Source organism: Oncorhynchus gorbuscha, linkage group LG10 (assembly GCF_021184085.1).
Source record: "Oncorhynchus gorbuscha isolate QuinsamMale2020 ecotype Even-year linkage group LG10, OgorEven_v1.0, whole genome shotgun sequence".
NCBI lineage: Eukaryota > Metazoa > Chordata > Actinopteri > Salmoniformes > Salmonidae > Oncorhynchus > Oncorhynchus gorbuscha.
The window spans coordinates 41,476,137-41,488,237 of NC_060182.1; the positions used below are offsets into that span (position 1 = coordinate 41,476,137).

A 12,101-nucleotide genomic window follows, 5' to 3' on the forward strand; every position below is an offset into this window, starting at 1 on the left:
AATTGGGGATAGTTTAACCAAAATATGCCACAAGACCTAGAATTGCCTTGTGTATCTCACGAAAAAAAAGGTTCACTGTTATGAGCTAACTTTTTTGATGAATTTAAGAAAAAGTCCACAAATCACGGAATTTTACCGGAAAGTTTCCGACCCTTTGCAACCCTAATTAAGATCCTACATCTGTACGTACACACACATCCAGTACATACACACGCACAACCATTTGAATGCTGTAATAATTCACTCTCTGTCTGTGTGTGAGAGTGTGGTTTCCCTTGCAGAAAAATCTCTGTCACTGTCTCTTGGTGTCAGGTATTTTCCGACCCTGTCACAGCAGCCAATAAATCTGTAAACTCTTAACGGTGTCTGTCAACTTGTTTTTGTAGCTACTCTTATTACACAGTAATAGCCTAATACATTTTTACAAATACACAGTACTGTTCATAAAGAAAATTGTCAGGGCAAAATCTCAACTTTTTACATGATAAATGGGCAATGTGCTAAGTAAGCCTAGTTATTGATCACTCTTGAGCTCTAAAATGTAGCTGAAATATTCTCAAAAGAAAACAATAGGCTTCCAGAATTTACACAGTTTAAAACTGAATCGAGCCCAACCCTGACACTAAAGAAGCGATCCACTGTTAAATTAAGTTATCAATAACTAAAGAAATGTTGAGGGAAGTGAGGAAGTGAAAAGGTTAAGACCTGTAGTAAATGAATGAGTCTGTCCAGGAGTGTGTGCAGGTGTAGGTACATGTAGGGAGGTAAGCTATTCAGGACTCCAGTTAGCCTACACTGATATTCATGTGCAACGGGACACAGCTACAGTATGGTGCTAAAGACTCTTGTCAACCACCACCCCTGTATAGTGTTAGATAACAGCTTGTTCAGAACAGTCAGTTGTGATGACTTGTTCATTTGAATAGCCTACATATGGCATTGGGAGGCTACCTATCTTGTTCAAAAAGAAAAGTATTTTAAAAAGGTATCTAAGTAGTCACATGCACCAGTCAGCTCTCTCTGTAGTTGCAATTTACCAGGGGACGAGGCTACAAAGTAAGTTTTTAAAAACGTAATTGTAACGTTGTTATACCCCAACATTTAAAATGTCAACGTTTACTCACCACATGGGGACTAACAGAAGCTCGTTACAACCATATGTCTCCTTCATATCCTATCACAATTACTCAACATCCAGTCAAGCATGTCCTCTCTGAGAATCAGAATCTCAGACCCACAATATCAATACCTGTCACTCAAATGAGTGATACAATAGTACAAAGGTGGGAGGAGATACTAAAATAACTGCTAGGATCATCATGAAGGGAGGAGACCCTAGACTAACTGCTAGGGACACCATGAAGGGAGGAGACCCTAGACTAACTGCTAGGATCATCATGAAGGGAGGGGAGACCCTAGACTAACTGCTAGGGACACCATGAAGGGAGGAGACCCTAGACTAACTGCTAGGGACACCATGAAGGGAGGAGACCCTAGACTAACATCTAGGGACACCATGAAGGGAGGAGACCCTAGACTAACTGCTAGGGACACCATGAAGGGAGGAGACCCTAGACTAACTGCTAGGGACACCATGAAGGGAGGAGACCCTAGACTAACTGCTAGGGACACCATGAAGGTAGGAGAACGAGAAATAATTCCAGTTCAGTTACATTCCAGAAGCAGGCAAAGACATCCTCTAAGACCTATACGGTACAGTAATAAGCCCTACTGCAAGGCAAGAACCTCCATCTGACTAAAGCATAGAACTCCAGTGTGCAGCATGAGGATTGAGACAAAGATGAAAGGTATAGGCCCTTTTTCTATATAGCGCACAAAAGCCATTATGGTTGTAGAAACATGCCATTGGACTACTCTGTCTAATGGCTGTCTAGTCAAGTAAGTATCTACTAGCCTAATGGGAGCGAGACAGTAATATTCTTCCAAACCTCTTAACTGGCGTATTCCCCTCACATTACAGTTCTTACCCGAGCCGTATCGTCCTGGCTCTGATATTTCCTTTTCACATTGTCCTTATCAATTGATGTGACCACAAACTAGGGAAATTAACCACAGAGTTGAACACCAATGGGGATTTGGGGAAGACATTTATATAAGTCTGTGGGATAGACATACCAAAAGTCTTGCTGTCTGGAAAGGTAAGTCCAACATCTGATTGTGGTCTTCGTCTTTATCAATAGATATAAGTTTGACCATAAACTAGGAAATGGAACCAATGTGGTTGTGGTGAACCCCAGACGTATTATGTAAGTCTATGGGACATACAGTGCCTTGCGAAAGTGTTCGGCCCCCTTGAACTTTGCGACCTTTTGCCACATTTCAGGTTTCAAACATATAGATATAAATAAAACTGTATTTTTTTGTGAAGAATCAACAACAAGTGGGACACAATCATGAAGTGGAACGACATTTATTGGATATTTCAAACTTTTTTAACAAATCAAAAACTGAAAAATTGGGCGTGCAAAATTATTCAGCCCCCTTAAGTTAATACTTTGTAGCGCCACCTTTTGCTGCGATTACAGCTGTAAGTCGCTTGGGGTATGTCTCTATCAGTTTTGCACATCGAGAGACTGAAATTTTTTCCCATTCCTCCTTGCAAAATAGGTTAGACAGACATACCAAGAGACCACAGACAGTGGGGACAAACATACTATATAAGTGAGTCTATGAATCAGACAGACATGGATTGGTAAGGCCTCAGCATGAAATGGGCGGCGCAAGAGACAAAACAATAGAAAGGGAAGTTCTCCTTTAAACAACAGCTTATTTCCCAGTGTTCCTTAAGGTAAGGAGTTCCTATGTAATGACCGCCACATCCACATACCGGACAGTTATCACAGTGCATCAAAACACATTCACACAGCCCATCCCTCTCTCTCACACACACAAAACACACCCACAAATATGCACGTACACACACAGACGTGTGTAACGTACACTCACGCACATACAGGCATGCGCGCAGACACACACAAACATGTCCCCTTAAAAAATATATATATAAAAAATGAAATGTCAAAAGGAATTTCCTGACACCTGGCAAATGACCGCCCATGTAGGCAGAAAATGTTAAACCACCACGGTACTGTCCCAAAAAGCACCCTATTCCCTATATAGTGCACTACTTTTGACCAGAGCCCTGACAAAAACTAGCGTTTGGCACCCTATTCCCTGTAAAGTGCAAATGTTTTGACCAGGTCCCTGGTCAATAGTGTGCCTAGGCATCTGGTCAAAAGTAGTGCATTATATAGGGAATAGGTGCCATTTGATACACAACTCCTGTGTTTTTGTGTGAAGGCACATGTTCGCAATCACATGTCAATACTGGTCTGAATCCCAGCCATTCAGCCTTGCAGTAATGCAGTTACATCAACTAGGCTTACGTGTAATGAGATGTGAACATTCAATACATGCTGTATTCTGCCTCCCTGTCCCTCCAGGCCCTTTACGGAGCATATCGGTATGTACACCTGCAGTTGTGCTAATAACAAGGCCTAATAGTTTTTTGAAATGCACAGCCAAAATCACCATGGCACATTCAGTTGATTATTGCGAAAAGTTTACAGTATGGGTTATTGCTTCCTTTCATTTTACCCGCAACTCCTCTAAAGAAACTGGAAGTCAAAGTTTGAACATTTTACAGGACAATTCAAACATGGTAAACTAAATCACACAATTTAGGCTACCACACTCTCAATCAAATAGTTAGATATGGAGAATAGACTGAGGGTCCCTCTCTCACACTAAACTGCAAACTAACACTGTGGTACATTTCTCCCTCCCTACCTGCCTCTTTTCATCCCTCCCTCCCTGCCTCTTTTCATCCCTCCCTTTGTGGGTATACACACATTAATCCCCTGGTACTGAACGGCCTCTGTAGATTTAGTCAGGCAGACAAAGGAGGAGCCAGGGGAATGGGGGTGCATGCCAGTGTGTGTGTGTGTGTGATGCTCAGTTCGCGAACGAGTCATTATTTTTGAACGACTCTTTTTACTGACTCGAGAGTCATTTGTTTTTTGAGTGACTGGTTAATTTTAGTCATTCGTTTTACTTGCTAGTCCTACAGCAGGATTAATACACGCACCTCCAACTCAGTGGCTTCAGAGACGTGCTACGACCAACAACCGTCTATCATATGTTCACAGGAAAATAGATCACACTGCAGGCAGCATAAAGAAGAAAAATGTTAACTGATAATTGATCGCATGGTCCAATATGTCAATTAATTGATTATTGAATGCTATGATGGACACAGCTTTATAGAACCAAAGCATACACAGCAGACTCCGCTTAAAAAAACTCAAACTCGAGAACAGATTGTTTGGCGGGGCTGCAGTTCGCAAACAATATTGTGCTTATCACACCCACAGCAGTCAAGCAATGCATTCCGCAAAATGCCGTTCACAATCTAGTCCGGTTGAGGCCACAACTAGACCTTGTTTCAAATGTATCAAGAAACAAATAAGATTCTATGCCTAGAAATAAACAAATGTACATTGATTAAAATCACACTTTTACAAACAAGTCTCGGTCACAAATGACAGCTCCAATAAGTCCCCTATGTTGAATGCCATGTGAACGAGAGGCTTATAGAATCATGACTCCTGAGTTTTAGTTCATAGTTCGCTGGTACGGGGCCCTGCGTGCCCCCTATGGTAAACGAGAGGCTTATAGAATCATGACTTTTGAGTTTTCAGTTCAGCAGTAGGGGGTCCTGCGTGCTCTGGGCATTACTGATTCAAATGAATTAAATGAGTCGAAAGAGCTGTTCTTTTGACTGAACTAGTCAAAAAAATCTGAGTCAGCAAAAAGAGCCAAATTTCCCATTACTAGTGCGTGTGTGTGTTTGTGCATGTAATTGGGGGCTGTGTGTGTGTGTGTGTGTGTGTGTGACTGGGAGGGAGACAGATGTTGGGACATGAGTTTGATGAAAAGTGTGAATAAAGGGGGGACAGAGAGAGAGAGAAAGGAGGAGAGCGAGAGAGAAACCGCAGGCAGGAGGGGGGCTGGATGGTTTGAAGGGGTGGGAAAAATGTGTGTGCGAAAGAGAACAAGAGCCAGAGAAAGAGAGGGGGGTAACACAGACAAAAAGGGGGTTGGAGGGGATTTTCCCTGATAAAATATGTACCCGTGTGTGTGAATGAAAGCAGTGACTATAGCTACATTTCTGCTTGAACAAAAACAACCACCGTTTGCACAGGGAGGAGTGGGACAGAGAAAAATACAATTACAAAGACAAATGAGAGTCAGAAAGGAATGAGAGGTTGGTATGGGCGTAGAGAAAAATGAGTGGAGAGATTGGATTCCATTAACATAGAAATATTACTACAGGCTGAGTGACTTGACTGTGTGACAGGGAGCATAAGGAGTAGAAGCTCTGCAAGTTTTGCACTGTCCAGGGCACAGCAGTCATAGAAATAGAATCACTGCACAAAATCAATGCCGGTCCACTCATTATGGCATCATTGACTTGAATTTAGATACTGTTCTAGTAGTTGTATTTTTGAGTTTGGTGCCCAGATGCCACCGCCACGCTGATCTATCACTCCTTGCTATTGGTGGGTTCAAACCCACGGCAGACAGACAGGGATGGATGGGGACATGGGGAGTGAGGAGCGGGGGACACGGATGGAGGAACCTTCATAAGTTTGCTATTGGTTCAAACCCTTCTGGGTTGGAGGGGAGACATGCATGGATATGAATGGAGGGGGAAGACAGGGGAGGGGACGAGGCACGGGAGAGGGCGGGGGTGGGACACGGGTGAATATGGGGACGGGGGGGGAACAAGGACAGAGGAATTCTCATACTCGTTTAGGGCTCATGACATTTTGTCAGCCGGTGACTGTCAAGCAAATAACTGCCGGTCTCACTGTAATTGACCGTTAATTAGCATAAACACATTTAGCATAGTACATAGCCTACAAGCCACTGAAGCAGACCTTTGGAACATCTACATTTTTAAAAGTCTAATAAATCCATGTAATATAGCCTACACCAACACAATAAATCCATTATTTATTCTAAAGTAACATGATAAAGAAAATGTAGTCCATTTCAGAAGACCAGAATAGCACATTAAGTTGTCCTTATGTTAGGCCCTGATCTGGCTATGCCATATGGCTGTGGGCTACACTAGTTCATTTAGCAGACAAGATTTGCTTCGAATTCCATGGTATGATTTTACAGTATGAAGAATAAAATTGAACACAGCTGAATAAAATGGAAAGGATATTTTCTCCAAATTATTTCAAAGGAAGTGCGCACATGCAGCTATTCTGTGTTGAGCGATTAACAAAGAAACAGGTCCTCTTATATGCTTAATTTTGAGTTATTTATGCCACTTTAGTAGTGATACAAATGTTGGGTAATATGTTTTGATGTTTAATACATTCTAAGGCTGCATGAAGGGACTAATGATCTGAAAAAAGTCACAATCTGCACACACTTCATCAGTCTCTCATTCACAATTTGACAAACACTTGATAATTTCTCGGCGGCATCCTCCTTGTGTGGCTGTAATGCCCCCTAAAAATCCATGCCTTATGTGGCCGTCGTGCCCCTGGGCTGAATATAATAGGCTAATTATAAATGTCCATCTCCCGGCTGCCGTGTTCCGAAGCACCTCTCATTCACATGGCTCTCTCAGATGTAGCCAATGCCCGTCACATGATCGGATCCTTCTCACAGGCATTTCAGCTAAGAAATAGGCTACAAGTGACAGAAGACAGACACATCGGGTATGCAACTGACCGAATCCCTGTAAAACTAATTCTGAGGCACATATTTAAGATGTTAGAACTGTGCACAAAATAAATATTCCAAACATACTCTGGGACAGTTGTGTGATGCTAGCTAAAGCCCTATAATGTATATTCCTGTCATGTAGCTCTATAGCTAACCAAAATATTTCAAACGTTGCTCAAGCGACCTTCAAATTACACTTCATTGCCATTAATTGTTTAAAAGCAATATTCCCTCAAAATAGGCAACACTCACATCAAAAAACATTTTGAAAGCAATAAACTGATCATTTAGCTTTATTTTAAGCTTTATTAAGCTATTTTTTCACATTATAAGCCCAGCAATGTGCACATTGTAGGCTATAAGAGCGAATGTTCCAAAATGCAATGAATTAGCTGGAAAAGTGACAGCAAATGTGATTATGCATGTAATGTAACGCTTTATTATAAAGCTGCATTTTTATGGTGAAAATTCTTCCCCAAACTGGCATACAAGTTATAAAGCGGATTAATGTGCTTCATTTTAAGAAGTTATTTGTCCACGTTAGTTGTGATACAAACCTTAAAACATATAGGCCTATGGGCTAGGATACATGAGATGTACAACTATGATTTGAAAAAGTATGAGCTGTTTCTTGCCTGCATTTCTTGCCTGCATAAGCTGGGCATCATTCACAAGTGATAGTCTGATGGGTGACAATATTAGCCTATTCTTAATTTAATGTCGTCTTCACATATACTAAATTATATGTGTGTGTGTGATATTAGTTTCATGCATCTGTCTCGAGAGAAAGGGGCATAGAGAGAAAAAAAAAGTCATCTATGCACTTAAATAGCGAATGGAGGACTATGCACTTAAATTTTAAAATGGGGGTCGCTTTTCCCATGGTTTATTTTCCTGCCAACCAGGCAGGCTATACTCCTGTTGTAAAGCGAAGCAATGTGCTTAATATTAGGACATTTGAGAAATAAATATAGTATGGCTAGCCTATAGAAAGCTCACGCAATTGCATAGTCTATAGAAATGTTGCGCAACATGAGCACTCATGAAGTGTTTGATTAGATTTTCGATACATTTGCATTGATGTCAGAGTGATTAGAGGGACAATAGAGTGCTGAGTACCAGGCAGTTACCAAGTTTGGTAGGCTACTAAATCAGCAGCATCAGAGCTCGGAGAAACCTAATTACCGTGGCCTCGTGGAATTTGACTGTGGTCATAACTCATGACCGCCGGTATGGCGGTAATATGGCCACCGTAACTCCCCTAAGTTTGTTAAAGCATTGCTCATTACCTCTGGCTGATTAATCACGTGAGCAGAGAACAAAAACCAACCGCCAGGGAGGTGTGCATTTTGGAAAGAAAAGTTTTAATAAAAGAGTCGTTGCTACATTGTACTCTGACAGCAGGCAAAATAAGGCCATAAAAATTAGCTCAGCCTGACGAAGACCTTGGGGTGGAAACGTTGCACAATAAAACTGCAGGAGCATTTCTACAGTGTCATGGTATCTTTCATACATCTGAATTACCATTTCAATCTTTATTTTAATTTAACTAGGCAAGTCAGTTAATAAGAACATTAAGAACAAATTCTTATTTACAATGGCGGCCTACCCCGGCCAAACCCGGACGCTGGGCCAATTGTGCGCTGCCCTATGGAAAAAACCAATCACGGTTGTGATACAGCCTGGAATCGAACCAGGGTCTGTAGTGACGCCTCTAGCACTGAGATGCAGTGCCTTAGACCGCTGCGCTACTCGGGAGCTAATCTAAGGAGAACCAATAGGAATATAGTACTTTGATGAGATGAAAGCATGTGTTCTATTGGTCAAAGTAACAAGTACCAGGAATTTGGAATTCATTCAGAGGCTACTGGTCAAATCCTAACTTGAAAGGCATGCAGGTAACTGAAACTGTACGATATCAATACATGATTAACGTAACAGCTTCATTCATTTCACTGGTTAGACTTTGGCCCAGAGGTGGGATGGATAATGAGATGAACAGAGACACTGGTAAATAACCCACCTGAGACAGTTAGACTAACTTACAGTATAACAAAGCCCAAAACACTGATCTTCAGCTTACAGGTCTATACTTGAGCAACTTACCATGAAGAGAAACTTTTTGTATTTGGATAAAAGCTGAATGAAAATGTGCAGTTGTACACAAACAGCAGACTGTCCAACAACCACCACCACGGTATACAAAAATCATCTTTCTTAAGAAGAGAGGATCAAATTGACATAAAACACCTTATCTGACTTTGAAAATATAAAATCATCAAAGTTAAACTTCCTTCCTCTCATAATAAATCGACATCACAGTATCCGACTCTTTGACATGTTGCTCCTGTCCTGCATCTACAGATAGACTGGGAGTTGGAAATGTGTTGAAAAACTAAAAACTGAACTTTGATTCTTGAATCGAACACAATGATTGTACTCTACCCATTAGGGAAACCAAAGGGCTGAAAAACACAGCAACTATTTTTGTCAAATCCAGGTCAAGCATGTGAGACAGAGGGTAGTGAAGGAATCAATCAAGCGCACAGTGGACCGTTCACTACCAGATCCCTCAGAGAGCGAGAGAGAAAGAGTAGGATAATAGATGGTTAGATAATTATCTGACTCTTTCACACCCTCTCCTGTCCTCTCTCCCATCTTCTCCTTCCCCACTGAACAGTCTATCTAATCCAGGTGAGAGAGCCATAATCAGCAGATGGCTACATGATGAGTCAGGATTACAACATGTTACTAAAGTGGCTTAGGCCGACTACTGGAATGGAGCGCTCATCACAATGGATGGATCAACCGGTTTTATTGTATTACCACGCATCAAACTCTTATCTACTCAAGCTCCAATCACAATGGATGAATGAGCCCTTTTATTGCTATTACTAGACCCACTACACATGACTAGTGACTTGCTATTCCTGGAGCTTCTTCCTATCCATGGATGAAATCAGCCCTTTGTCTTATTACACATCATTACAACTGACCGAGGATAAGCTGATCACATTTGAACTGAATTGTTTCAGACAAACAAAGAGTACTAAAGTGGCTTAAAGGACACAACTATTGAAGCGCTCTCCCATGCGTGGATGGATGAGCCTGATAGCGTACTGATAGCGTCCTTCTGTAGCTCAGTTGGTAGAGCATGGCGCTTGTAACGCCAGGGTAGTGGGTTCGATCCCCGGGACCACCCATACGTAGAATGTATGCACACATGACTAAGTCGCTTTGGAAAAAAGCGTCTGCTAAATGGCATATATTTATTATATATTAGAAAAATAATGATTAGAATGGCAGAAGCATTTCAAGTCATAGGAATTTGATAGGGTACTTATTCTATTTCTATGCTACAGAGAGCATCACCTCTGAAGCAAACGGTTTCATAGCATTTCATTTTGGTATTGTGATTTATTAAGAATATGGATGCTGTACTCATTATGGCTTTCAGTGGTTGTATTCAAAGGTTCAACATGAAGTCGTCAACATTGCTATTAAGGAGGAATGGTCTGATAATGAATTGAGCACGTCGCTATTATAGACCATGGCAGCATCCAAAATGGCACCCCATTCCAAGTGGACTACATATAGGGAATAGGGTACCATTTCAGACACAACCCATGTGCTATCACTCCCTGTGGGCTAATCCAATCCAACTCATAACCAGTGCTTTGACTCTGCCGATTAACAAAAAAATGAAATATGAATTAGATTTTCATTAAATGCATTATATGAAGGTCCACTATCCCAAGTGATTACTTTTCATTTCCATCAAACCCCTAAAAGTTGTTTGCTCATCAAATAGTCTACCTGAAGTGAATAACCAAAAATAGGTGTCAGGAAAGAATATTGCTATTTGTTTAAATAGCAAAAAAAGGATAATTTTACCGAGCCAATTTTGACTTACAAACGCACTTGTCATTTACAGCCAATAATTTATATAGACAGTCATTTCTTTAGACCGTCTGTCGTATAGGGGCTGGTGTGGCAGTCGTCAGACAAACACACTGACTGATTATTGATTGATCATAACCTAGAAAGCAAATGGCAACGTTATAGCGTTTGCAGCCTACAGCCGGACATTGTTTTACCATTAACACAGCAAGGGCAAGTCCATCCTCAAAAGCCTTATTTTCTTGCTTTCCACTGGCTGCTGCAACAATGTACGAAGCAGTAGCAGGGGGACAAGGATGTAGTCTAAAATAGGCTCCAGCGAGCGAGGGTTTGATATCATTTATAATTATAGCAAAGTTTGAAATCCCCCCCCCCCAAACAAAAAACATAAATGGATACGTTATAATGACAATATACATTCGTTGTTTAAGCAGGGGATGCTAAGCTAACGTATAAATCAATTGGCAAATAATACATTTGATGGCATTATACTAGGCTATCCCCGCCCGCCTTACTAAAATTTGGAAGAACGTAAACAACGTACCGGTAGCCTTTGAAATAATTTATGAACATTGTATTCTACCATGTGCTGCTTGTAAAATATGACAATTTGATCCGATATCACCGGCTGGGAGCATTTAAAACCACAATCAGATATCTCGGTAGTTTGTGTACAAATGACACATTGTAACAGCTAAACTACCCCGGTGAATATAGAAACATACATTATATTCCAAGCGGTCAAAGCAGGGTTGGAAATGTGTTACATTGCAATAGAAATAAATGTCGAAAGAAAACTGCACTTACCTAAATGTATCATCTCGTTGACGTCCGTTCGGATGTATTATAGGCAAGCTGGTACCAGACAGCTAGCAAGCTAGCTAAAGCCCTATAATGTATATTCCTGTCATGTAGCTCTATAGCTAACCAAAATATTTCAAACGTTGCTCAAGCGACCTTCAAATTACACTTCATTGCCATTAATTGTTTAAAAACAATATTCCCTCAAAATAGGCAAGATACGACACGTTTTCAAATTATATCCTTTTAAAAATTGTAGCTTCCCCTTGGTGCTGCCTGTTGGTAAATCCAAACTTGAAAATGCACACTCGAGTCGTCGAGTCTCAGTCTATACGGGAGCAGGCGGTATGTCTACGTGCTGCCATAAAGATGCTTGCCTTTCGTTGGTTTGATTACATATTTCCCCGTCAGCCTTCGTTGTGGCGAGATATTCATGTACACCTACCTATACGTGCATATACCTTCAGACGTTCATTTGTGTACCTAATAGACAAGATACGAGTCACGCGGCCATCTGTGTACAAGGTGTAACCGCATACGCTTGCTGGGCTTCTCCTTTCCTCACTACAATCCGCCGAGGCACTTGCCACAGGCTCGTCCGATGTGCGCACGCCACCGCTACCCAACAGGGC

At 41.3% G+C, this 12,101-nt stretch overlaps 1 protein-coding gene across 1 annotated transcript in view; it reads right to left on the reverse strand.

The window, feature by feature from the left end:
* The window catches only part of LOC124046893, a 75,137-nt gene extending 63,075 nt beyond the window's left edge, over positions 1-12,062 (reverse strand). Inside the window, exon 1 of the mRNA XM_046367667.1 lies at positions 11,476-12,062. The gene's annotated coding sequence lies outside the window, so the exon portion shown is untranslated. The remainder of the gene's footprint in view (positions 1-11,475) is intronic.
* Positions 12,063-12,101: the final 39 nt, after the last annotated feature.